Here is a 27,837-nt window from a genome sequence, read left to right as displayed (position 1 = left end):
TTCCTCCTCATTTTATTGACCTCTGAATACACTCAGGAAAAAAATGCAAACATTGCAAAATGTTTCAGTACAAAGGAGATGATGGCATCCCTTCTCTGCCCTAAATCTCTACCCCAAGCCCCCTTCTCTGCTGCAGTTGTATCTCTTGTACCTTAGCAAATGCAGCAAATAGATAAATAAAACCAACAGTGTTGCAGAGGACAAAGTAGCAAAGTTAAGTCATTAGCCTGGGGTCAGTAATGACATCTATATCACATGTCCTAGCAATTCAAGAGTGAACCAACTCATTCGGTCGTGAACATGCCAGACTTTTTACCACCACAAACAGCATATATTAAGCCTGCTTCTCTTACTGTATTTACTGAAGCTACTATTAATTATTTCTATAGACTTCATACAGAATTTGTATTGAAAAATGCTAAACTGCAAGGTCAGTATCCCTCATGGCCTTACAACAATATTTAGATCAAGCCAAACCTTTCTTTTGCCCATTTGGAGATCCCCACTACAGTAGTCTCAAACTAGCTAAGCAGAAGTATTTTACAGCATTAAAGGAAATGAGAACCTTTAAACAGGCTGTGGTATCAGAGCTGCCTTTTTAATTATTCATTTCATCACTATGGGAGACTAAAACATTCCACAGTATGCAAGAATATCATATGGAGATTGTTTTTGTTTTTCCCCCTTTCACCAAAATACCAACAAATTGGCATAGATTGTTCAATTACATTATATTCTTATTTTGATTTACTATACTTCAAAAGAAGAAGAAAATTACAAACATGTATCCCTAAATATCTAATCTTGTTTTGGTGAGAATCCATTGCTTTTGAAAACCAGCAATTAAGAGTGTACATGCTCAGCAACAGAGAAGAACTAAGGATTTATCCACAGTTGAAGGGTGGTCTCTATAAATATCACTCCTTACTATTGGGATGGTAAAAACTGGTCATTTGGATGGCTTTCTGGATGTAATTAAGCAAATGATATGCTGAGTTTATAAAATGTTCTCTGATTAAACTAACTTCTCTTAAAGAATTAAAAAAACACTCATTTCAAATATCAGAAATAGTTTCTCTTGAAAATGACACAATTGATGCAGAAAATTGAACTCTTTACACTGGAGTATCATTTTACAATTAAAAAAAACAAGACTTTGTTTTATTAAGAGTTATATTTAAATGCCTGACATTGGTATTTTCTTTTAATTTTTTTTGTGCTTTGAAATTTTAAGTAAGCTGATTGTAATCAGCCATAATTTAGACTGCAAGATCATCACTAAACTGACTGAATACCAAAAAAAGGCAAATTCCTTTGAATGACAAACTGCTTATTTTATTGATAATTTCCCTCCAAAACATTAATAAATAATTTTACCTTTTGTGGAATTTTTAATAACTCCACTCTCCATTACTAAGTATTATGTATATTTTAATTCAGCTGACTGGAAGTTAATGAAACTGAAACATCAACTGTATCTTCATAACGTAACTAAAATATTTTTACTTTATTATCAACTGTATAAAATCTGTATTTTAGCCAAATGCAAGCATGAGAATTTGAGCTGGAAATGTCACACACTCAGCTACAGTTTGAAGGAACCCAATTCATAATGCATTTTATAAATAGTTAATGACTTCTATACATAAGCTAACCAGGCAAATCAAGAAATTGTCAACATTTTTAGTCTTAGTTGTCAGTTACCACTGTCTACTGGTGCTTTATATGTGGCTTCTGGAGAAGACAGAAGCTCTATGCAGTTTGTAATCTATTGCAATTTCAGGTCTGTACCATAAGGGTGGAAAGCTTCGACTGACAATATTTGCCCACCACCCCCTCCCACATGTGCACACGCGCGCGTGAGCGCGCACACACACGCTCACAGTTAAATACAACAGCACTCCTCACTTTTAGTTGTGTGTTTTTGTAGAGCTTATTCCTTCTAACTTATACTAAACTTAGGTAGACTAGACATTAGTTGGGCAGAAAAATCTACAGACTGTATATGAGCTCTAGAAAATATACAGCAAGTTAACAATTGACTGTTATCCCTAAAAAATTAGGCACACAAAGTTTCAAGGGCTATTTTAAACTGATGACAGAAGTGAGTTCTTCATTATGAAAGTGAGGATTTCAGATTCCAAGCAGTTTTCACTTAGTATATGGATACTGATTGGCTGATTTTGCACACTGATTGGCTGATTTTCTTAAAGCCAAGTTCAAACAGATACACTTGCCCAGTTCTGTCTGGAAATTTGGCTTGAAACAATCTGTCTACTTGACCCAAGCCTTAGTATTTCCCAACTGAACTGAATATGTTTCTGGATAGGCACTGCTAGACTAGAAACAAAACGAATTAACCTAGCTGAAACTAATTAAGAACTGTGATCTGTGATGCAGCCTTCTATATGATTCTACATGTGAGATAGGGTACACATAGCCAGAATGAGGATTCTACAATCCACCACTCACATAAGCATAACAATGCAGTTAGTTTATTACTAAAGCATATATGAGAATTTAATTTCCACAGCGTGCACATGGCAAAGCAATTGCTTAAATTGCCTCACCTGGGAATTTAATACAATGTTATCATCAGACCAGCCGCATTGTAAATAGATTTATAATGCTTTCCATGTGCTGCACTCTGTTGCATATGAATTAAGTAATGATCTGGTATTACAATAAAATCAGCTAGTTCCCACACCTGGCAGACAGGATATTTCACTAAATTAATACCCATACAGCTACATCACAAGGCATGGGAGAGGAAACCATCTCTAAGGCATTTGACTTGAGTTTTACATGGGAGGCAAACACTCCATGGCCGTGTAGAATGTCACTATGTTGAATGGGCTGCTCAAGACAATCTGTTTCTAACATCTGTATCGCAGAATTAAGACTTTCTCATTCCCATTCAATTTTGGCCTAATTTTCTTCATTCAGTACTTTAATTACTAATCAGCAATCCGCAACATTCACAAACACTAAGAAAGCCCTTTATTCTAATCTATGTGCTGCAGACAGCCAAATAATTGATACAAAGTGCAGTACGGTTTTGGTAAGTAATGAAAGAACAGCTTGTCCTACTTCCTAATCAAATTGGTCTATAGAAGAAATGGTTAATAGATTTCTCCATAGGTCTAAAACAAATTACTCAGTCTGGCCAGACTTTTCCATTGCTTCTACCATGTCTTTCAATCTCCATATATTTAATAGTGCCCAAAGTTACCAGGTGATTAGAAACTGTTATGCTTTCATAGCCAAAGAATTTAACTGGTCTAAAGAATTTAACTGCTCCTGTTACAATTAACACTTTGGGATATCTTACAGAATACCATGAAATTATATTTATTAGCCAGTCATATAATTGCTGGCATTCATTTCTTACTGATCTAGCTGGTTCGAATTAAATAATATCATACTTCTCTAATGCCCAGATGGCATTTTCTAAAATGCATCTATCTTTGGCACAAAGCATTCCATTTTTAACCTCACTTCTATTTCTCCATGACCAATTTCAGCTTTTCATACACACTCCACCCCTGACCCAAGACTTAAAAAAGCTCATCAATCCAGGACAGGAAAGTTACATTTTGGAGGAAAAAAAAAGAAGTTACGAAATTTTGTTCATCACAGTGCTCATTGTGCCACATTAATTTCTAGCAAAAAGAAAAAAAGATTTATGATTAAAACATACCATAGTACATGATCTAGGTAAAGGCAAAGCATACTATTAGGTAAATGTTAGATTCTTGGAAAGTAGTTAGGATGAAAAAGCACAGGCCACTGAGCAAAAAGAATGGAGATAACATTTCAGTATGTGATCTTGGTCAAATTATGTTTTCTGAATATCACTTTCTTCAATATATAAAAATGGCAACAATATTTATTTCTTAGGGCTGTTGTGTGAATTTAAATTTTATAAACAAATGGAAACCAATCATAATACCTTGAATGTGATAACCTTGCAAAGGATGTTCAACTAAATATTAGTAATATTGGAAAAAGATATACATATCAAAAATAACTTTTAAAAGTTCCTACTATTGGGGTGCCTGGGTAGCTCAGTTAAGTGTCTGCCTTCTGCTCAGGTCATGATCCCAGGGTGCTGGGATCAAGCCCCACGTCAGGCTCCCTGTTCAGTGGGGAATCTGATTCTCCTTCTTTTTCTGCCTCTCCCTCTGCTTGTGTTCTCTCCCTCTCTCAAATAAATACATAAAATCTTAAAAAAAAAAAGTTAACATTATTTAACTCAGTAAGTCTACTATATTGTTTTGCCCAATTCCCTGTTTTGTGATGCTACCATTTTTGGATGACTTTCAGTGGGAAAAACTTTACTGTATTTCTTTAATGTTATTAGAGAAAGTAGGTTCCAATCTGTTTCTTCTAAGTAATCATTCCACTAAACATGGCTTGCTTCTGCTCAAGGGACTGTTTAGAGTTAAAGGTCAAGCTCATTCACTGGAAAGTGCACAGGCCACATGTCACCAATATTGTAGCATTCATAAAGGGAAAGCACACTTTCTATCTATCATAAACTCATGGCCAATGGACCATATGCAAGCCACCAGAAAGAAAATACTAACATGCCCTGCTGCTAGCTACCAACAGTTGGAAAAGCAGGTTAACGTGAGAATACTGAAAGAATCCATTGTTCTTAGTATGTAATACCAGGAAAAGGTATTTAAATTTTTTTTTTTTTTGAAAAAGACTAATGTCTTTCTACCATAATCACGTTCACTTCTTATTTTTGCTTATACTTTCAAAAACATTTTACATGTTTGAAGTGGATATTTATGTTTGGGCTGTAAATAATGAGTTAGATTATACACACTTTTATTTTTAAAAATTTATCTATAACATCACATGTGAATATTTATATGCATATAATGAGGTTATATGTGTGTGTGTGTATATATATATACACACACATACATACAGGCTCACACAAACCCATATGCAATCCATATGGAATAATAAGTCTATGTGTGTTTCACAATGCTAGAATAGACCTTTATTTATACTAGGAACTCTGACCACATTGCTGCTACATCATTTAATGATTTGCAAAACAGAGAGCCCAGAAATCATGTAACTGTACTTCTTCATATCCTCCTCCAACAATTCTAAACTTAAGCCTAAAATTTAAGTTTAGCGCATTGGTGCTTCGAAATGCAATGTGAGTTAGTTAGTATCATGGCCTCGCTTGCATATGCTTGTAGTTTATGGCTTTCACATCGCTATTGAACACAGTGTGGCTTTGCCGTAAATCATGTTAGCTTGTCAATCAATAATTTAGTTACTTCATTCAGAAAATCAGTTCATGATAGAATGCCCAGATGTTGTTGTCAACATCTGGAATAGTGTAAGTTTTCAGTGGAGGAAATCTGATTTTTAAAAATCTTTCTGAATATAAAATAAAATCACTCTATAGACTATCTTTGAAATAAAATGTCAAATGTTTATTGTTTTGTTTGATAATAACTTATACATACCCTACGCACTCCCACTGGAAAAATGATACTCTGATAAATGAATGCTATATAACATATGCTTTATTTGTATTTTTAAAAGAATTACTGAAACAAAGTACACAAATTACATAATTAAGTTGTATGTTGATTTCCCTACATAATCTGCTAAGCATTAGGAACAAAAAGCAATTGTTCACTGAAAGTCTGTCCATAGCCATAATTTCATGTGGTCTAGATCTCCAAGAGCAAATGATCTCAATAAAGAACTAAGGTATCTCAAAAAAGAACAGAATCTTGACAGTGACATGAGGCATCATCTGGGCCAGCCTACCATATTTAGAGATGAGGGGTTTGAAGTCAGATGAGTGATCTCCCCAAGGCCACATATTTGGGAAAGACTAGGCGAAAGAAAGATGGAATCTATTTCACAATGTCAATGCTCTTTTTACTTTACCACATCATCTTTCATATTACAAAACCACTGTGGCAGGCTGAGGCCGTCCTACTGCTCCTTCCCCAAGGCAGGTTTGGCTGCACCATTCATCTGGTTCTAGGAATTGATCACCAACTATAAAGTTGATCAGTTTATAGATTTTGTTTCTTGTCACCCTCCTCCAAAATAAATAAACAAAAAGCAAGCCTTTACTTATACATTGTTGTCAACATCTGGAATCTTGACAACAATAAATTTGGAAGTTCAAGGGTGATGAATGCTTAAGGCAGAATATTTTATATCGTAAAATAAAATGTCTGATCTGAGGGTGAGTCACAACCACACTTATGGGTGTAACTTAGATATGTTTCAAGACTAATCTTCAAAGGCTCCACCATAAAGCAACAATAATCTACCCAGATGGCAGGAGAGGAGCTGCACTAGTTATTAAAATGTGTTAAGAACTGCCTCCTTACTCATGGGATCTGGTGACTCCCTATACAGTTACTCTACAATTTTAGATTGGAACCAGCCATCTCACGGGCAAATAATTTTTACAATATTTTTTCCCTAATACTTGCTTTTGAACCCATGTTGTGACAGATTCTTTATTATAGTATATGCTGTGTTGTAGCGAGGTTACAGTTCTCATAATTTATAGATGCCTTTTCATGCCTTATGAATATGGCTAATAAAACTGTGATGCTCAGGCAATAAAACTAAATTTTTTAAGCCCAAGTTCTCTATGAAAACATTCTGAAGATTACTTCCCTATCAGGGTGACCCCAAACTATGAAGTATAATAAATATAAATATTCATACCTGATTCATAAACAACATGTTATTCCTATAAGAATCTCCATCTTCAGTTGAATAGAATAAAATCCTGCCTACTTAGGCAAAGGCTTTGCTTCATCAGCTGAATGTTTCTTTTATATCATCAGTGTGTCACTTTGTACTGGTTCTTTCCTTTAAGGATATAAACATTCTTAAGTGTATCCAGCTTTATATATTTCAAAATGTTATTTCAGCCAGTACTACACTCCCTATCTAATATCCAACCTCTTCTTCATCCTTCCCTTCCTGGCCAAGCTTCTTGAAGGAGTATTCCATGAACATAAATGCCACTTATTACGCCCCAGGCCCTTCTCAACTTAACACTTGATGCTTTCCTGCCATGCCACAGGATTCTCTAGGATCACCAGTATCTTCCTCGTTGACAAAATCATTAGCCATGTTTTCTAAGTAAACTTTTGAAGTTTTAGAATAGTTACAGAATTATAAAAAAATTACAAAGATAGTAGAGTCCCCATGTAACCCACACTTAGTTTCCCCTATTATTAACACCTTACATTAATATGATACAATTGTCATAGTTAATGGATCAATACTTCATTATTACACATTATTATTAACTAAAGTACATACTTTTTCCAGGTTTCCTTAATACTTTTTTTTTCCTGTTCCAGATACCATCTAGAATTCCATGTTACATTTACTAGTCATGTGTTCTTAGGATCCTTTTGGTTGTGACAATTTCTCAGACTTTCCTTGTTTTTGATGATTTTGAAAGTTTTGAAGAGGACTGGCCAGGTGTTTTGTAGAATGTCCCTCAACTGGGATCTTTCTGATGTTCTTCTGACTAGACTGTGGTAGTGTTTTTTGGAGGAAGACTCAAGAGGTAAAGTGCCATTTTCATCAGATCATATCAAGGTACATACTATCAATATGACTTATCACTATTGATGTTGATGTTGGTACCAGACTGAAGTAGTGTTTGTCATGTTTCTCCACTGAGAAGTTACTCTTTTCCCTCTTCTGTACTGCACTTACTATGTGCAGCCCACACTTAAGAGTGGGGAGTTATGCTCAATGTCCTTTCAGAGAGGAGTATCTTCATAACTCATTTGGCAATCTTCTGTATGAAAGATGTGTCTCCTCAATCATTATTCAATAATTTGTTGATACCTGTATGGACTCATGTATATTTATTTTACTTTGAATTATAGTCTAATACTACAACATTAGTTTTGTTGCTCAAACTGGTGCACCAACTTTGGCTCCAATGGCCACCTTTTAGACATCTTCACATTTGACCTCTTGATAGTATCTGACACTGTTGCCCACTTTCTCCTTAGCAGTTACAGCACTGTCTTCCTTAGGAATTCCTCCCACCCTTCTGGTCTCTCCTTCTCAGTGTCCTTCATTATAACTTCTCTCTTTGTCTGGCTAAGTCTTCATCCTTAGATCTCTTCTCACTCATCTAAATGATCTTATTTTTACCCAGTGTTTTAACTATCACCTAGAAGCTGGCAAAGAGAGACATATTCTATGCAAATTCTTCTTACCAATCTAATTCCCATTGGGCACCTTAGAAAACCTGAAGGCATCTCAGACTAAGCACAGACACAGTGGGGCATTTTCTTTCTTTTACGCTGGCTCCTCCTTATGTTTTCCCTAATTTGATGTATGGTATTACCAGGCACACAGTCTCCTCAGATAAGAACCTAAAAATTATTCCCAAATCTACTACATCACCAAGCACTATGGATTATTTTTCAGAATATCTACAACTGGACCTCTTAGCCCTACTTCCAGGGTGTCTGTTACCTTATGAACTAGTCATAGCTCTTTCTTTATAACTGTTGTTAGCACATATTTCATCCTTCTTTTTATATATGAATTATATTTAAGAGATATCTGCGTGGTAAGCCTGACATATTTTAAGGCAGAGGTAAGCCAAAAGGTACAAATTCTCAGTTCCTCATCTTAGGAACTAAAGGAGACCCCCTTTAAACCCATCTCTTGCAGAATATCAAAGCTCCAAAGGAATCACTGTCTAAAGATATTTCAGAAGAGAAAATGTTAAAATAGAAAGCAAATACATTTGACAAAAGCCAATACAGGTATCCCCTGCTTTTGGAAAACTCACATTATGCCACTTTACTTAAAGGCCTATGTTAGTAACTGTTTTTGCTAGCTGGAAGAAATCTGAAGAGGATTTTTACTTTTACAAAAAAAAAAGTGAAAAGCGAAAATGACAGTGTTTGTTTTTCAGTGAACCATGAGGAAGGCAGCTCCCCCCAAAGCAGTGAAAGTGGCCCCGCTTGGCTCCCTCCCTAGGAACAGCACTCAGCATCTCAGCATCAGGCTGCCAGGGTTCTGAACTGTGTCTGTCAGCATCTGTGCTTTATCTCAATTTATTTTGTGTGTCCATTAGCAAGATGTGTCTAAGGTATCAGGAAAGCATACGAGAGGTTATTCTTTGGGTTGGAGAATGTTAAAAAATCTTGCCATATAACAATAATAACTGTTTCTTTGCTTTTTTATATCATTTCGGCTTACGAAAGCTTTCATAGGAACACTCAACTTTCTGATAACAGGGGAAACCTGGATACCATGGGAAAATGCTAGGCAACAGACCTCTCGCCAACTTTATAAGTCAATACCATGTTTCTCTTTAATTTCAAATATAGCCATATCTCATATGAGCTATTTTTTTTGTTCTCCTCAGTTAGATATTCACATTTTTTATTATGTGGAAGCTAAAAGACCACTGTTTCAAACGAGATGATGTGCATGCATATATCTCCTTTGTTTGTCTGATTTGTGTACCTCAGGAATATGGATTACTTCTGTTATCTGCATGAAGAAGCTCTACTACAAGAAGCCTGGCATTCAGTTTGCTTTTATCTCTGAGACCCCAAATTGTACCGTTAGGCCACAGAGGGCACTTATCTAGATTGAACTGTCATACAAATAGATTTTTGTCAGCCATTCAATTTGTATTGGGGAACATGCCAACAAAAACAAAACCTGGCAATTTAAAACAACAAACCTATCCTCTACTGACAGGAACAAATTGCTGTATTTCAAATGAATAAGAATTACTATAGGTCGTACATGTTGCATGTGGGTGCTACAGAAGGAAAAATATTCTTGAGACTAATTTTGTCCAGTTTTTCTGGCAGTGGTCTAGCATAAAGCAAGCATACAGTCAACTTAATACTAATAAGCACACAAGAAAAAAACCTAACAGACAGGAATTACATGTTATCAGAGGAGAATGAGGCTTTCTAATAAAATTTCAGGTCAAAATTCAGTGGCTACATGAAAAAGGCAATATTGTACTGTATTTTGACTTTGTTCTCTGAGCTATGGTCCTTCTGGGAATACAGGTAGCACCTCTGCCACAAAATATTCAATTTGAGTAGTAAGACCACATTCCTCCTGAGCCTAAATTGATTCCGGCTCTATGTCTTCAACATCTACTGAAAACTTTACAGAACTGACTTCACCATAATTATACCTCTTCCATATCTAAGACTATTTGGAAAAATATTCAGTCCATCTATTAAAAGCTGGTTTTAGCCTCAGATAATAAAGATATTGATAAATTACATCAGTGAAAATATATAATAAAATTTTCACAACTTGAAAAAAATTTCAATTTGTTCATCAGTATCTAAACCAGTTTTACCCCCTCTCCTATTATTTGTGTTTGACTTGAATTTCATTCCCTTTTTTATAAGCTGCATCTTCATTTTGAACTTATGCAACTACTCCTTTAGTGAACTCCAGTCTTAGATTTGTGGAATTATAAACTACTGTGAGGGAAATAAGCAAACATGAAAATTCAGCCCTGTGAATCAACATCAAGATGAAATAGAAAATATTCAAACAAATATTTACATTTAAAAAAGTTTTCTTTAATAAAAATAATGTCACTAGAATTTGGCACTACAAAATTCTGTAACATGTCACATGATGAAGCTATAACATTATATATTGTGGCAATAGGTGCCGGTGTCAAGTCTTCAGATTTTATTAAAGCACAATCTGAAAAGATAGTATACTCCAGACACAAGGCATGAAAAGGACCTCATGAATGGTAGTTAAAATAGATAACAGGATAAAAACAAGGTGGAATATAATAGTTCAAGTTGCCTGTACATTTTGGTAAATAATAGAGCTGAGAAAAAGTATTTTTACTTTGAAGAAAGGTATAAAATTATATTACTTTAAAAATATGAACAGATGCATGATGTATGCAAGTACTTTCAAATGGTTCAGGAAACAGACATATGTAGAGCATAAAAGATCAGTAGAGAAAGCATGTACAAATGAAAAAGCAAATGGAACAAAATGCTGATAGGTAAATCTAGGTAAAGAATATATGTATGCTCTTTGTACTATTCTTTACACTTTTTTAAAAACTCTTTTGAACGTGAGATTATTTCCAAATTAAAAGTTTAAAATTATTAAAAAGTATGAAAAGATAAGTGGGGGAAAAAGTGTAGAGGCTCTTGATAAGCAATTTTTCTACAACTAGTTAAATGTATGAGATTAATTAAATGTCCAAATAAATCCTTGATTAGATATATAATTATTCATGTTAATAAAAATATGGTCAAAATCAGACAACTTAAACTATTAATTTTTACCATATATGATGGGGTTTTCCTTTTTTTCAGTAAAATACAGAACTTTATTGGCTAGTTTTAAATTAGCAACATCTTTTTTTTTTGTATGTAGTTCACCTATTAGAATGGACTGAATTTAAATCATCCACAGTCAGAGAAATTCAAAGCTATCAAGTTAATAATAACAGAATATTACCTACCATTTAAAACAGTTTGGCAAAAAAAAAAAAAAACAGTTTGGCAATAAAATCCAATTCTTTTTTTCCTTCTTTTCCTTCTGAATTAGAAATTTTGAGTCAATCATTCTAAAGTTGGTTGCTTGATAGTAAGAAATGACTTATTATTGTTATTTCTTTTAATAAAAACACCTAGAGGAACCTAATACAAATCTTACGGGAGTGTTTGCAGTAACTAAAGATCTTGTGCCATGCTATTAGGTCATTCTCTAACATTCTTGAAGAGAACACACATTCTCAGATAGTTAGACATGTACCTGCTAAACTTTGACTTGATTTGGCAACCAAGGTATTGTTGATCTAATTTTGAGTGTGATGGCCCTGGACAGGGACTGAATGCAATTCTATTCCCTGAAAAGAACACAGTCAATTTTGATGCTCTATAAATATGCAATCATAATAGAACCTTAGGGCTAGAAGGGACCTTGAGAGGTCCTCCAATCTGCCTTGCTCCCTTATATCATCCTGCTCTAAATGTATCTTATAAAAACCTACAGAAGGAGGTGCCTTAAGTTTCACCAATTAGGTTTACCAACAGTCACTGGCTACTGTCAGGAACTAATTCCCTACATTAAACTCAAATGTATGGCACTATAGTTATACATACAGTACAGACCAACAACACCTGCTGCCCATACTTGGCAAGACAGTTCTTCACAGACTTGAAGACACTTAAAAACTCCACAACGTTCCATCATGGAAAATGATCGTGGGACCTTTCTTTATCTGTCTTGTTTTCCAACTTGTTTCCATTCTTTTTAATCATCTGGAGGGCCCACCTAGAATTTTCTCTGAGTTATCTTTAGGAACGGTAGCCCTAATTGCACCCAGAGGTGGACATTAGTAGATTCTTCCAAAGTCTAACATGAACCAATGTATATCATATCTTGTTGATGATATGTTAAGTTGAGGAGGTCACTCTTTTTTCATTTTCCCCTTATTTCTACTCTGAATACACTTAATATTCTTTACACATATTAATTTTTATTTGAGTTTGGGGCTACTTTCTATTACTCTTATTTTCTTGTCTTTTGAAGAAACAATATGTTAAATCAGAGAGACCTCCAATTTGGGCATCTGATGAGTCTGGATTCAAATTCCAGCTTTGTCCTTTTCCAGTTGTGATTTTACTAAGCAAGTTTTCGAGTCCCTTTGCACTTCAAGTCTAATCGAGATTAAGTTTATGAAACAGCTAGTACAGTGTTTAGCATGGAGTAGGCATTAAAGAAAAAAAACTGCTCTGATAATAATAATAATTATTATTATTGAGAATGTCAGCAAGTCTATTTCTCCAGTGTATAAAACTCTGGGTTTGCTGCTTCAGCTCTTTAAGATGACCTCACACACCTATGGCCCAACATGGCTGGGTCAGTTCTGCTCCCAGTTGTCACATGAACTCCTGATATAAAGATGTGATTGCTATTCCATTCCAGTTCCTGGCTCCTGGAACTCAATTTTGCCTCTTATTTTTGGCCTTTTTTTCTTTTGACTCTTTTTATACTTATATCTGAACTTAAGTTCCTCTGCTTTGAGCCTTAATGTTTTCTGAGCATTTAGGTTCCAACCCATTCTTTTGCTCTGTCTCTAGAAGAGAAAATACCTGTTTATGTTATTCCAAGCTCTAAAAAGAATTCAGGCAGTAATACAAGATAGAAGCTTCAAAGATAATGCTCTTCATTATCAGCACATTATTTAGCATTATGAGTCTAACATGATTTAAATCCCAGGTTTGCTATTTATTATATGTGTGACTGCAGAGAGGGTGTCTAACCTTTCTGAGTTTCCATCTGCACATCTGCATAAGAAAAATAAAAACACTTTGTTGTAATGATTACATGGGACTTGCAATAAGAACACTGCTGCATAAGTTAACAGGTGCCTTCTAAGTCATCATTTTCCCTCTCCTTCCCCTCTAGGATGGAGTGAGTGTGTGGGTGGGTAGGCAAGAAGAAAGAACAAATATACTCTGAATTCTCTATGCTTGGCAAAACTAGAAACCAGGTATTACTCATAGATCCCAAAATATGTGGAGAGCTGTCCAAAAGCAAGTGAGGTCACGCAGAGCCAGTTGGTAGAGGGTGACAAAATGTATGAAGGTTAAGGGGTCTCAACAATAGCTGAGCTCGACAGGCACCAGCCAACATATACTGCCTAAAGGTGGGAGACTCACTCTGAAGCATAAAATCTATATGCTTTGTTTGAAACAATGGGTGTGAGGACAAGTGTAAGTGGGTCACTGGCAGAGGCTTTCCTAGACATAGTATGTTCAAAGAAGCATTAGAAGCAGTGGTAATTAAAGAATAACATAGGACTTCATTCTCCTAAAGAATATAGAAGGTTAGAAGACTATTGTTTTCACCTTAACAAACAAAGCAAGCTGGAGAAGTGACAAAAATCATCATTTTAAAAATCACTCAAGGGTAACATTCCAGAAAATCATGAGCATTTCATAATAAAGAAGAGACCTATGGCTGTTCTCATTCCTGGAGGAGTAGAACAAGCCTCCACAGATACATGTAAGAAGAAAATGGCCAAACTTCTAACAAACTTTTAGTGTTTGTATCAGGGCTGGCAAAACACATTAGGATTTTTTTTTAGAAATTTATTTTTTATTGGTGTTCAATTTGCCAACATATAGAATAACACCCAGGGCTCATCCCATCAAGTGCCCACCTCAGTGCCCGTCACCCAGTCACCCCCACCTCCCACCCACCTCCCCTTCCACCACCCCTAGTTCGTTTCCCAGAGTTAGGAGTTTTTCATGTTCTGTCTCCCTTTCTGATATTTCCCACTCATTTTTTCTCCTTTCCCCTTTATTCCCTTTCACTATATTTTTTATTCCCCAAATGAATGAGACCATATAATGTTTATCCTTCTCTGATTGACTTAATTCACTCAGCATATTACCCTCCAGTTCCATCCACGTTGAAGCAAATGGTGGGTATTTGTTGTTTCTAATGGCCAAGTAATATTCCATTGTATACATAAACCACATCTTCTTTGTCCATTCATCTTTCAGAGGACACCAAGGCTCCTTCCACAGTTTGGCTATTGTGGACATTGCTGCTATAAACATCGGGGTGTAGGTGTCCCGGTGTTTCAATGCATCTGTTAGGATTTCAATGATCTTGAGCCACAGAATGAGGTATAAGGTTCACTAACCAATGCTTTCATATGAGTCATCACTAAGTACCCAGGACATGATAGAGCTGCTGAGAGACGTTCCCCTAGGCTATGCAAGGCTTCCTCAAATCTAAAGCAGCTGACCCTCTGAAAGTGGGATGTAAGGCAGCAGAGCTTAGAGAAGTCCATGCTAAGTACTCTGAGATCTTGGATATGTAGGGTAGGGATAGGGAAAGACAACTGATAGAAACCTAACTGAGGCATTGCAGCATTTTAGCCACCAAAGGTTGGAATGGGAGAGGGGAACAGCAGTGCTGACAGAAAATGCTCTGAGGCATTCTGGGTCTTCAAAGAGTGTAAACCCACTAATTTCCTAAGGCTTAGTTTAAGTGGAAAAGAGAGAAATCTCCAAAGATATAGAAAGTCAAGATAGGACTGGAGAGCAAAGACAACACCCCAGAGGGTCAAAAAGTTAGCAATGGGGCTATAAAATAGCAGAGCGAGATCCCACAAACCAAAAAGACGGTGATTTGGCTGGAGAGCAGAATGAGATCTTGGAAATTCACCAGTGCTCAAAGCTCAAGACCTGCTGACAGGAAAGGTTTAACCTCAGCCTTAAAATGTGAATTAAACTGAAATTGCAAAAAATAAAGGGCACACATACAGCCCAATTATATAGGTCAGATTGACTTAGCCACTCCACCACAGAAGCCTGAAAGAAAAGGGAGTGTTTTTGTTTGTTTTGCGTGTTTTATTTATTTTTTTTTTATTTTTTTTTTTTAGCTGAGGATTTTTTTTTCCTTTTTTTCTTTTTTTTTATTTATAAATTAATTTTTATTGGTGTTCAATTTACCAACATACAGAATAACACCCAGTGCTCATCCCGTCAAGTGTACCCCTCAGTGCCCGTCACCCATTCACCCCCACCCCCCACCCTCCTCCCCCTCCACCACCCCTAGTTCATTTCCCAGAGTTAGAAGTCTTTATGTTCTGTCTCCCTTTCTGATATTTCTCACACATTTCTTCTCCCTTCCCTTATATTCCCTTTCGCTATTATTCATATTCCCCAAATGAATGAGAACATACACTGTTTGTCCTTCTCCGGTTACTGTGGCCAAGTTCAAAAAGGGTGTTGCCTGAGTTCTTCTCTGGGATTTTGATGGAATCTTGTCTCACATTTAGATCTTTCATCCATTTTGAGTTTATCTTTGTGTATGGTGCATGAGAGTGGTCCAGTTTCATTCTTCTGCATGTGGATGTCCAATTTTCCCAGCACCATTTATTGAAGAGACTGTCTTTCTTCTAGTGGATCGTCTTTCCTCCTTTATTGTATATTAGTTGAGCATAAAGTTCAGGGTCCACTTCTGGGTTCTCTGTTCTGTTCCATTGATCTATATGTCTGTTTTTGTGCCAGTACCACACTGTCTTGATGAACACAGCTTTGTAGTACAACCTGAAATCTGGCATTGTGATGCCCCCAGATATGGTTTTCTTTTTTTAAAATTCCCCTGGCTGTTTGGGGTCTTTTCTGATTCCACACAAATCTTAAAATAATTTGTTCTAAGTCTCTGAAGAAAGTCCATGGTATTTTGATAGGGATTGCATGAAACGTGTAAATTGCCCTGGGTAACATTGACATTTTCACAATATTAATTCTGCCAATCCATGAGCATGGAATATTTTTCCATCTCTTTGTGTCTTCCTCAATTTCTTTCAGAAGTGTTCTGTAGTTTTTAGGGTATATTTTGAGAACCATTTGAATGGTAAATGGTTCTCCAACCTTTTATTTTCAGGTTGTAGGTGTCCTTCTGTCTAAAATGAGTCTCTTGTAGACAGCAAATAGATGGGTCCTGTTTTTTTATCCAGTCTGAAACTCTGCGCCTTTTGATGGGGTCATTAAGCCCATTCACGTTCAGAGTTACTTGAACTTCTTCTTAAAGGGGAGTTTTAAGAGTCCCCCTTAAAATTTCTTGCAGAGCTGGTTTGGAGGTCACATATTCTTTCAGTTCCTGCCTGTCTTGGAAGCTCTTTATCTCTCCTTCCATTTTGAATGAGAGCCTTGCTGGATAAAGTATTCTTGGTTGCATGTTCTTCTCATTTAGGACCCTGAATATATCCTGCCAGCCCTTTCTGGCCTGCCAGGTCTCTGTGGAGAGGTCTGCTGTTACCCTAATATTCCTCCCCATGAAAGTCAGGGACTTCTTGTCTCTTGCTGCTTTAAGGATCTTCTCTTTATCTTTGGAATTTGCAAGCTTCACTATTAGATGTCGAGGTGTTGAACGGTTTTTATTGATTTTAGGGGGGGATCTCTCTATTTCCTGGATCTGAATGCCTGTTTCCCTTCCCAGATTGGGAAAGTTTTCAGCTAGGATTTGTTCAAATACATATTCTGGCCCTCTGTCCCTTTCGGCGCCCTCGGGAACCCCAATTAAACGTAGGTTTTTCTTCCTCAGACTGTCATTTATTTGCCTTAATCTGTCTTCATGGTCCCTTAATTGTCTGTCTCTTTTTTCCTCAGTTTCCCTCTTTGCCATCAACTTGTCTTCTATGTCACTCACTCGTTCTTCCACCACGTTAACCCTCGTCGTTAGGACTTCTAGTTTGGATTGCATCTCATTCAATTGATTTTTAATTTCTGCCTGATTGGATCTAAATTCTGCAGTCATGAAGTCTCGTGAGGCCTTAATGCTTTTTTCTAGAGCCACCAGTAGCTGTATAATGGTGCTTCTGAATTGGCTTTCTGACATTGAAGTGTAATCCAGATTTTGTAACTCTGTGGGAAAGAGGGCTGTTTCTGATTCTTTCTTTTGAAGTGAGGTTTTCCTTCTAGTCATTTTGCTCAGTGCAGAGTGGCCAAAAACAAGTTGTATTGGAACACGGGGGAGTATCACTGGTCCGTCCAGCTGGTCTTCTGGGGGAGGGGCCTGCTGTGCTGATTTTCAGGTGTTAGCACTTGGGGGAGCTGCTCTGCCCCTGCCTGCTGCAGGGCTCAGCGGGGGTTGTTTACCCCGTGGGACCCAGGGAGGAACAGCAGCAGTTGCTATGGCAACTCTGGAAGCCTGGATTCAGCCTCCGCAGGAACTACGGGGCTCGGGGCTCGGCTCTTCGTCCGTCCGCAGGGCCTGGAGGCTCCGGGGCGGGGCCGCTGATGTGCTCAGCTCGGGGCAGGAGCGTCCTTGCTGTCCTGGGCCCTCCCGGCCTCTGCCTGTCCCAGGGGGAGGCCGGATCCTGGGCTGTGTCCCGGCGCCCTGTGCTCTGGGGCCTGCGCTGTGGGATTCGCGCTCCCGCCCTGCAGCTCCCTCCCTGGAGCCGCTCCCGAGCCCCTCCGAGCTGCTCCGGTTGGTCCCTCCGCGCTGCAGCCCTTAGGGAGCTCGGCGCACTCCCCTGCGCTCGCAGGTGTCTGTTAGTGTCCCCGGGAGCCCGAGGGCATCCCCGCTCTCCTGGGTCCTGCTCCAACTCCCTGCGAGCCCCTTTCCGCCCGCCCGGGAAGGTTGGTGCAGCTCCTGCTCCTCCGGGACGGGGCTCTTCTGTCCTGGGGACACTCGCCCCGGCCTCAGCCCGGCTCCTCGCGGGGCCCCTCCCCCTCGGAGGCCTTTTGTTTCTTTATTTCTTTTTCCCCATCTTCCTACCTTGATAGAAGCGCGAACTCTTCTCACTGTAGCATTCCAGCTGCTCTCTCTTTACATCTCAGGCTGAATTCGTAGATTTTCAGGATGGTTTGAAGGTTATCTAGGTAACTTGGTGGGGACAGGTGATTTGGGGACCCTGCTCTTCCGCCATCTTGCCCCTCCCTCGCGTGTTTTATTTTTTGATAAAATTTTACTTTGCTCTCTATTACTCTTTTATTTAAAATATCCAGCACACAATCAAAAATTACAAGATACATGAAAAAGCAAGAGAATGTGACCCATGGTCACACACCCAGAGATGATCCGTGTATTTGGATTATCACACAAGGACTTCAAAATAACTATGGTAAAAATGCTAAGGGATATGGTAGAAAATATGGACAATACACATGAAGAGATGGGGAATTTCAGTAGAGGAAGAGAGACTATAAAAATGAACCAAATATATAAAAATGATAACACAAAAATGTAGTATCATTAAATAATTAAAATGATATCATTAAAGTCACTTAAGAACTGCAAACAGCAAAGGAAAGGACCCATAAAGTTAACAGGAGGTCAATGAAAAGTATCCAAACCAAAACACAAAGATACAAAAAGTGAAAAAAGCAAAGCAAAGCACACAAGAACTGTGGTATAATATTAAATGACCTAATATATTTGTAATTAGAGTTAAAAAAGGAAAACAGCGAAAGTGGGGCAGAAGAAATATTTAAATAAATAATGGGGGATCCCTGGATGGCTCAGCGGTTTACTCCCTGCCTTTGGCCCAGGGCGTGGTCCTGGAGTCCCGGGATCGAGTCCCACATTGGGCTCCCTGCGTGGAGCCTGCTTCTCTCTCTGCCTATGTCTCTGCCTCTCTCTCTCTCTCTCTCTCTCTCTCGAATAAATAAATAAAATCTTTAAAAAAAATAATGACTGAAAACTTCATAAAACTGATGAAAGAGATCACCACATAGGTCCAGCAAGCTCAATGAATCACCAGCAAGTTCACACCTGCTACAAAGAAACCACACCTAGGTACAATATAATTAAACTGTCTGCTGAAACACAAAGATAAACAGCAAATCTTAAAAGCAGCCAGAGGATAAGAAAACATTCATCACATAGAGAGTGAAAGTAACATAAATGATGGACAACTCACCAGAAACAATGGAGGCCAGAAGATAATAAAATTATACCTTTAAAGTGTAGAAAGGTAGGAAAATAAACAAACCTGTCAAACCAAGAGTCAATGTCCAGTGAAAATATTATTTAAAGCTGATGGTGAAATAAAGACTTTTTTTTTTCCAGATAGATAAAAGCAGAAATAATTCATCTCTGGAAGAATTGCCCAAATGGATATGCTAAGATGAGTTTTTCAGACTGAAGAGATAAGACACCAAATGGAAATTATGAATTGCATGAAGTAAAAAGAGCCCTAACAAGTAAATACTTGGGTAGATATAAAAGACTTCTTCTAAGTATATGTCATGAGTCTCATAGGATATGTAGAAATAAAATATAAAACAACAAGGGTACAAAGGGTGGGGTGGAATTCTACTATGTAAGGTCTTAACATTATCCATGACAAAATATGATATTGTTTGAAAGCAGACTGTAGTAACTTAAAGATACACACTGTACGCTCTTATAGGAACCACTAAAAAAATATCACAAAGAAGTATACTTAAAAATTTAATACAGGAGATAGAACATAATATTAGAAACTATGTGATTTGTGATTTACTCTAAAGAAGGTAGGAGGGACACCTGGGTGGTTCAGTGGTTTAGCGCCTGCCTTTGGCACAGGGCATGATGCTGGAGTCTCGGGATAGAGTTCCACATCGGGCTCCCTGCATGGAGCCTGCTTCTCCCTCTGCCTATGTCACTATCTCTCTCTCTCTCTCTCTCTCTCTTTCCCTGGGTCTCTTATAAATAAATAAAATCTTTTTAAAAAAATAAAGAAAGAAAAATAAAGAAAGAAAGAAGGTAAGAAATAAGGAACAAAGAACAAGTACAGTATATACAGTCACATGTCAAACATATGTCACATACATGTCAAGTATACCTCAATAAGGCTGTTTTACAAAAAAAGAAAAAAAAACAAAGTGAGCATTAATACTACTGTTACTTAACAGTTTACTGAATATACGAGCAAACATAATTAGACCAGCTAAAAGTATAAAATTGAAGAAAAAACCATCATTACTTACAAATGATATAATTGTATATCTCAAAAATTCAAGAGACTCAGCTGAAATTGCAAACAGTAAGTGAATAAGAGAGCAAGCTGAAATATTAAAATACAGGAAACAATTCATATACACAAATGACAACTAGTTAGAAGATGTAATGGAAGAAAGGAACAAATTTAAGTTAAAAATATAAAAGATAAAACAACCAGGAATAATTTTACCTTAATTCATTTATAATCCTGAGGTGAAAAATCCTTTCTAACTATGATTCTAAATATAGAATAACAAAAGACAGATGATTTTGACCACGTAAAAGAAGTATTTTTGAATGGCAAAGTATAAACAAAGATACAATAAATTTAGTGTTTACTTATTAGTCTAAAGACAAAATATAAACTAAAAAGAAAAAAGAAAAAACAAATTGTATTTTGAACAATGGGTTAATCTTTAAGATCTACCAGGCAGACCTTGCAGATATTGTGGGTTTGGTTCCAGACCACCACAATAAAGCAGATACTGCAATATAAAGTGATTCGAATTAATTTTTTGGTTTCCCAGTGCATATAAAAGTTATGTTTACACTATCTTGTAGTCTATTAAATGTACAGTAGCATTATGTCTAGAAAAAAAGTACATATCTTCATTTACAAATATTGCTAAAACATGCTTACCAGCATCTAAGCTTTCAACAAGTCATAATCACTAATCACAGATCATCATAGGAAATATAATAATAATGACAGGGTTGAAATATTCAGTTAGTATTGAGAATTACCAAAATGTGGCATAGAGACACAAAGTGAGCAAATGCTGTTGGAAAAATCTCACCAACAGAGTAAAATTGCACCAACAGAGTTACTCGATATAGTTTCCACAAACTTTTGCTTTATAAAAAACACAGTATCCGTGAAGCACAATAAAATGAGGCATGGTTGTATCAAGAATTCTTAGAAGTTAATATAAAAAAGAGCAACGATCACCAGTCCTCTCCCTCTCCCCAAATAAACTGGCAAAGGGTAAAAACAGTTCCTGAAAACATTCCATTTCACTTATTAGAAAAGTTTAATGAAAACTACATTAAGTTACCCCTTTACTTCTATCAATTTGACCAAAATCCAGAAGTCTGATACTCAGTGTGGTAAGTGAAAATTCATTTTATGAGTAACCTCTCATGTACTGCCATGGGGAGTGTCAACTGAGACATCTCCCATAAAGGACAGCGTGAAAGGATTATCAATATTGCCAACACACACTCTCTTCAAAGAAGTAATTCTGTTTTTTTCTTTGTCCACATGAAAAATGACAAAGTTCAGAGTCATTCACTGCAGAACCACATGCAATACCAAAACGCATCTACACAGGATTGATTAAATAAATCTAGTACATTCATACAATGGAACACACTATTCATCAGGTATTAAAAAAAAAAAAAGAATGAATGACTTTTTTACGTATTGCTCTCCAAGATCAATTGAAGAGTGAAGAGAGCAAGGTGTATAACAGTATGTACCGTTTAGGTTGTCTTTTGTTTGGCATGCCATCTTGTTGTTATTTAAAGGGGGAGAGAAAAGAATATACATTTGTATTTGCTTGTATATACAGAAAGAAAAGCTGAAAAGATATACGAGGAATTAATAACAGCAGTTCCCTGAGTTAGGGATTGAAGGGGAGGTGGAATGAGGAACTGAGACAGGCAACACAGGAAAAAGGAAGAATTTTCTCTGTGTAAGTGATAATCATCTTTATCAGTCAATTCCACAATCTCCAGTATCTGCTGGGTAAAAGATTTCCAAAAATGCAACAAAGAACTTCAGGTTATATTTTTAGGACTTTTTGGCAACTGCCCGTGAATATTTTACCAGGATAGTTTAAATAATTGGGACATTTTAGGCATGAGATTAAGAAAAGTTCTCCAAATAGTGAGAACTTCTGCAGCATGGAGAAGTTTCCCACAGGAAAAAAGAAAGAATCACCATGTTTGACTCCATTGAGTGAAGTGGCTTGGGCAGAATGCTAAACACTGTGCCACAGGGTGCAATCAAACACTGGCTTACGGAAGAAGGAATATGTGATCCAGTAAATGTTGCCATCCATAATCTCTGTAGCTCTTGGACATCAAACTTATATTCATGGATAAAAGAAGAAATGGAAACTAAAGACCCAAGGCAGAACAATATAAATGCACTATTTCACATGGATAACAAGAAATAAGACTTTTAAAACCAAGCAATTAAGTGATAAAGGATTATTTCTATCACACAGGCCAGAAGAGTTAAACATTAATATAAGGGCTGTCCTCTTAAAGTCTCCCTCCAAACCATGATTCTGTTAGTGGAAGAAAACTTGAAAAATTTATTTAAAGAAAACATTTAATTGATATGAAAAATTTAAGTTTTAGGTTTCACTAGTTAAAAGATTAGCACCTTATCAAATGGGAATCCTCTACCTTCTTAGGAAAAAAAATAGGCAACACGAAAATTTGTTTGCTTTCTTTCAGGAATGAGAGAAAGCCAAGGCAATTTAAATTTAAAGCATACTTCAAACTTCCATAAAATCTGTTTTGTTTGTTCCTGAGGAACCGAGATATAAAAACATAAAAATTAGTTGCTTGCAGGATACCAACATTAGAAATAGAATAATGGGAAAGAAGTTGAGTTAGCTGTGTTAAAAGAAACAAAAGAAGTAGGTTTAATTCTAAGCTACCAATAAAAAAGCACATATAGTTAAATTAGAGTTTATATTTTCTGGAAAAGGTCACGATCTCCCTATTCCTGAGCAAGCTGTAGACATTTGATTCCAGGGACTAGAGCCAATGTTAATAAAGCAAGATCATGTTACTGATTACAAACAGAACTTGTGGAGAAAATGAAGACAGATATATACAAGTTTAGTCTCACTTTTAGGAAAATAACTAAAAATACATGACCTGATGATAATAGGTCAGCAGTTATGTTCATAGGAAATTAACACATGTGAAAATCATATGCAGCCATCCTTCTAACATTCCACATTTATCGAATTGATTAACCACTCAATTCCATTTGATTTATGGACTTTTTTTTAAAATAAGGATTATTGAGTTGGAGGTCGTAGATATAAATAAATACTAACCACTGATTTATCTAGGACAGGTAAAAAAAAAAACTATACTAGATTAAAAAAAAAAAAAGGTAAGGATTCTAGGATACCTGAACAGATATATATTTTGCTACTTAAGTTCAAGGCTGGCTAATAACATTATGTTTATTTGTAAAATAGCAAAGAGGATATACAACTGTAGAAGTTGGAAGACATAAGATTACAGAAGCTGAAGAAAATAGCTGCTTTAAAGTTGCCACTTATAAACTATCATCAACACGACTCCAAACTCATGCAATATTTTTTAAGAAAGCTATATTTTACTTAAGACATTATTTTAGAAAACAAGATACTTCTAATCCCCAACCAAAAAAAAATCTTACTATTCAATTTACAAGTAAATTTTTCATGTAAAAGTTCTAGATTTCTGAGGAAAAGGATAACCAGCCAAAAAAAAAATGTTTTTAATCAGTAACTAAATCACAGAGTATTTGAAAAATGTGATTATTAATATAATACTTAAAAAACAAAGTATGTTAAAATATTGATCAGGAAAGAAAAGAATTTTAGAAGTAATATTTACTACTTCTTTCACTTTCTCTTTTTTTTTTTTGGTAAATAACTTTTAAGAACCCTAATTTAGAATTTTCCATAAGAGAGAACAGAAAGATGTACAGTTCTTAAAATAGTTTACCATAGAAGACCAGAAAAATTTGAATTAATTATAAAACTGAATATGTTATAATGACATAAAATAAGGATTGCTATAGTTTTTTAGAAAAAAGTTCAATTAATAAAGTCACAAAGTTTTATTGAGAATCTCATGCTCAGGCCAAAGAAGATAACAAATCTAAATAAGACTACAGGCATGGAGTTCTGCACCATTCACCAATTATTTCATTCATTTCTGAATTTATTTAACATTTTTTAACAACACTACATGCCAGGTATTCCATTATTAACAAAGCAGATTCCTGGACTGTGGACTTCTCAAGGACATCAGGGGAGGCAGCCATGAAGACAAATAACTATTGTTATATGTAAGTATAAACTTGTACTATAAAAGGGAGATTTATATTAGTACAGTGGAAGAAAGGAAGCAACTAGTCTGGTTTGATCAGGTCAAGAATGGCTTTACAAAGGTGCTCCGTAACCTGGGGCTTACATGATGAATAGTTTATCAAATGGAAAAGAAGAAAGGATAACCATTGCAAAACAAAGAAATAGCATACATATAATAATTAAAGCCTAAAACATGATGCATGACACCATAGACTGGGGTACTTTGACACGTCTGGACAGAGGGTGCAAGGGGAAGAACTGTTAGAAAGAACAGAAGGGGAGGGATCATCATATGAGGCCTTGACAATCATAATCAAAAGTTCAAAGCTGAACAGCTTGTAAGTTTTTTCTCTAAGATCAGAAGTAAGTCAAACGTGTCTACTCTCACCACTTCTATTCAACAGAGTACTGGAAGTCCTCACCAGAGTAGTTAGGTTAAGAAAAAGAAGTAAGAACAATCCAAATTGGAAAGGAAGAAGTAAAATTGACTCTCTTTGCAGACAACATGATGTTATATATAGAAAACCCTAAAGAATCCATGAAAAAAAACTGTTAGAATTAATAAATTCAGTAAAGGTGCAGGATACAAAATCAACATACAGAAATCAGTTATGTTCTATCCATGAACAAACTACCTGAAGAGAAAATCAAGAAAACAATCCTATTTATAATAGCACTGAAGATAATAAAATCCTTGTATTCTGAAAACTATAAAACATTGATGAAAGAAATTTTCTTTTAAAGATTTTATTTATTTATTCATGAGAGACAGAGAGAGGCAGAGACACAGACAGAGGGAGAAGCAGGCTCCCTGCAGGGAGCCGGATGCAGGACTTGATCCTGGGACCTGGGGATCCTGCTCAGCCACTGAGCCACCCAAGCGTCCCTGATGAAAGAAATTAAAGAAGAAACAAACAAATGGAGAGACATCCCATGTCCACAGATTGATAATTCAATTGTTTTTTCTTTTAAAAGAGAGAGAGAGGGATCCCTGGGTGGCGCAGCGGTTTGGCGCCTGCCTTTGGCCCAGGGCGCGTTCCTGGAGACCCGGGATCGAATCCCACGTCAGGCTCCCAGTGCATGGAGCCTGCTTCTCCCTCTGCCTGTGTCTCTGCCTCTCTCTCTCTCTCTCTGTGTGACTATCATAAATAAATAAAAAAAATAAATAAATAAAAGAGAGAGAGAGAGAAGGGGGGGCAGGGCACCTGTGCATGCGTGCTGGGTTAGGAGGGCAGGCGGGAGGGGTAGGGGGAGAGGGATAGAAAGAATGTTAAATAGGCTCCACACCCAGCACAGAGCCCCATGTGGGGCTATCTCACAACCCTGAGATCATGACCTGAGCCAAAATCAAGAATTGGACACTTAACTGACTGAGCCACCCAGGGACCCCAAGAATTAATATATATATATATATTTTTAGAATTAATATAGTTTAACTGTCTCTGCTCCCCTAAATCATCTACAGATCTAACACAATTCCTATCAAAGTCCCAATGACGGCTTTCACCTGGAGGTGGAGAAGATTGGCCTACAGGAATAATCACCAAAACCCACAAAGGAGACCGGGCCTTGGGCTCACAGAGAAAGAGAAGAAGGTGATCAAAGAACCAGAGAGACTCAATGGTCCGTTTTAAACAGTGACAATTATTTCACTGAAGTCTGTCCCACAAGAGCCACACCCCCCTCAAAGAGTATGGTTCTAATAAGGCAGGTATCTGAGATGCCTCTAGTAAAGAAAAAGAAGGGCCACAGGACCCTCTGTAAGGAGCACCTAGAACCTGAAACCGTGTTATGTGCTAGGTGGAGAGAGAAGTTATCCAGCCCCAGGAAGCAGTCTCTTAGCTCATCTGAATTCCTAGGTGGGGAGAAGAAACAGAAAAGGTAGTCTTTACGGCCTCTGGCCATGTCCTCTGGCTCCAGGGTGCAAACCTCCTTGGACCCCAGGCATCACAGGAGGGTGACCAGAGTTGGCAAGAAGCCCAAAAATCACAAGAAGAAGAAAAAGGCCCAGGAGGCTGTAGCCTCCTCTGCCAGGGACCCTTGGTTCTGTGAGTCTGGGGATGCTCAGTATGCTTACTTAGTAGGGAAGAATGGTAAGAAGCAGGTGGCCTCAGGTCAGAAATGGAAGCAGGGGAGCCCCAGGGAATATACTGTGAAGATGAATAAGAAAAAGAAAATCCACCAGAGGGGAGACATCTCCCTAGGGCACCTTGAGCTCTCCAAGACCATGTAGAGCATTTCTCAGAAAGAAAATAAGAGGCAGCCAGTCCAAGTGGAGGCTCCAGAACACATCCCAATAGGACAGAACCCCAAATCCCTGGCAAAGAAGAAAAGGAAGTCCAAGGAAAAGGCAGAGTAGCCAGGCACTGAAAAGCTGGCTCTGAAGAGGAGGAGAGAGAAGAGGAAAGAGAGGAGAGTAGCAGGAGAACCCTGGGAAGAGGAGGTAGTGCTGAAAAAGAAAGGCAACACACACACACACACACACACACACACAGGCGTGCAGAGACCAGGTAAGGCAAAGGCCTTGCAAGAAGAAATTAATGGTGTGGCAGTCATGAAGGAAGCTTCAGGAGTTAGGAAGGGGACAAGAACTCAGTTCGGCCAGGGGGATACTGCTGGGTTTGAAAAGGAAACAGACATTTTTCAAACTTATGGGTGGCTTTAAGAATGTGTCCCCTTCATTTAGCTGACCCTCTAACATGACTGGAAGGCCCACTTTGGCTCTCAACAAGAAGGTGGCTCCCAGTCTGCAGCAGAACCTGCAGCAGGACTACGACTGGGCCATAAGCTGATAGTAAGATCAGGGTGCTGGCCTTGGCTCCTCCATCCCCCCAGACAAAATCTTTTATGTTGATAGGAGTACTTCCAAGTCAATCCAGTTTATTTTTTTTTAAAGATTTTATTTATTTATTCATAGACACACAGAGAGAGAGAGAGGCAGAGACACAGGCAGAGGGAGAAGCAGGCATCATACAGAGAGCCCGATGCGGGACTCGATCCAGGTTCTCCAGGATCACGCCCTGGGCTGCAGACTGCGCTAAACCACTGCGCCACCGGGGCTGCCCCAGTCAATCAAGTTTAAAGATTAATCTGTACTGTCTTGTCCTTCAAAAACAGCTAGAATAGCTTTTATTATTCAGTTATGCAGATGAAAGCATCTGACAGTTGTCTCTCATCAAACCTCTGTAGAGATTAAGGA

At 37.4% G+C, this 27,837-nt stretch overlaps 1 protein-coding gene and 1 pseudogene across 6 annotated transcripts in view; one reads left to right on the top strand and one right to left on the bottom strand.

Moving 5' to 3' along the window:
- Positions 1-27,837, bottom strand: part of VTI1A (vesicle transport through interaction with t-SNAREs 1A) — a 361,282-nt gene that overhangs the window by 279,738 nt on the left and 53,707 nt on the right. The window lies entirely within an intron of this gene.
- LOC129493539 (lysine-rich nucleolar protein 1-like) lies at positions 301-27,532 on the top strand (annotated as a pseudogene).

The sequence above is a fragment of the Nyctereutes procyonoides genome, unplaced genomic scaffold (assembly GCF_905146905.1).
Source record: "Nyctereutes procyonoides isolate TBG_1078 unplaced genomic scaffold, NYPRO_anot_genome, whole genome shotgun sequence".
NCBI lineage: Eukaryota > Metazoa > Chordata > Mammalia > Carnivora > Canidae > Nyctereutes > Nyctereutes procyonoides.
Note: the sequence above shows the minus strand (reverse complement) of the source record. Positions and strands in the feature narration are given on the sequence as shown.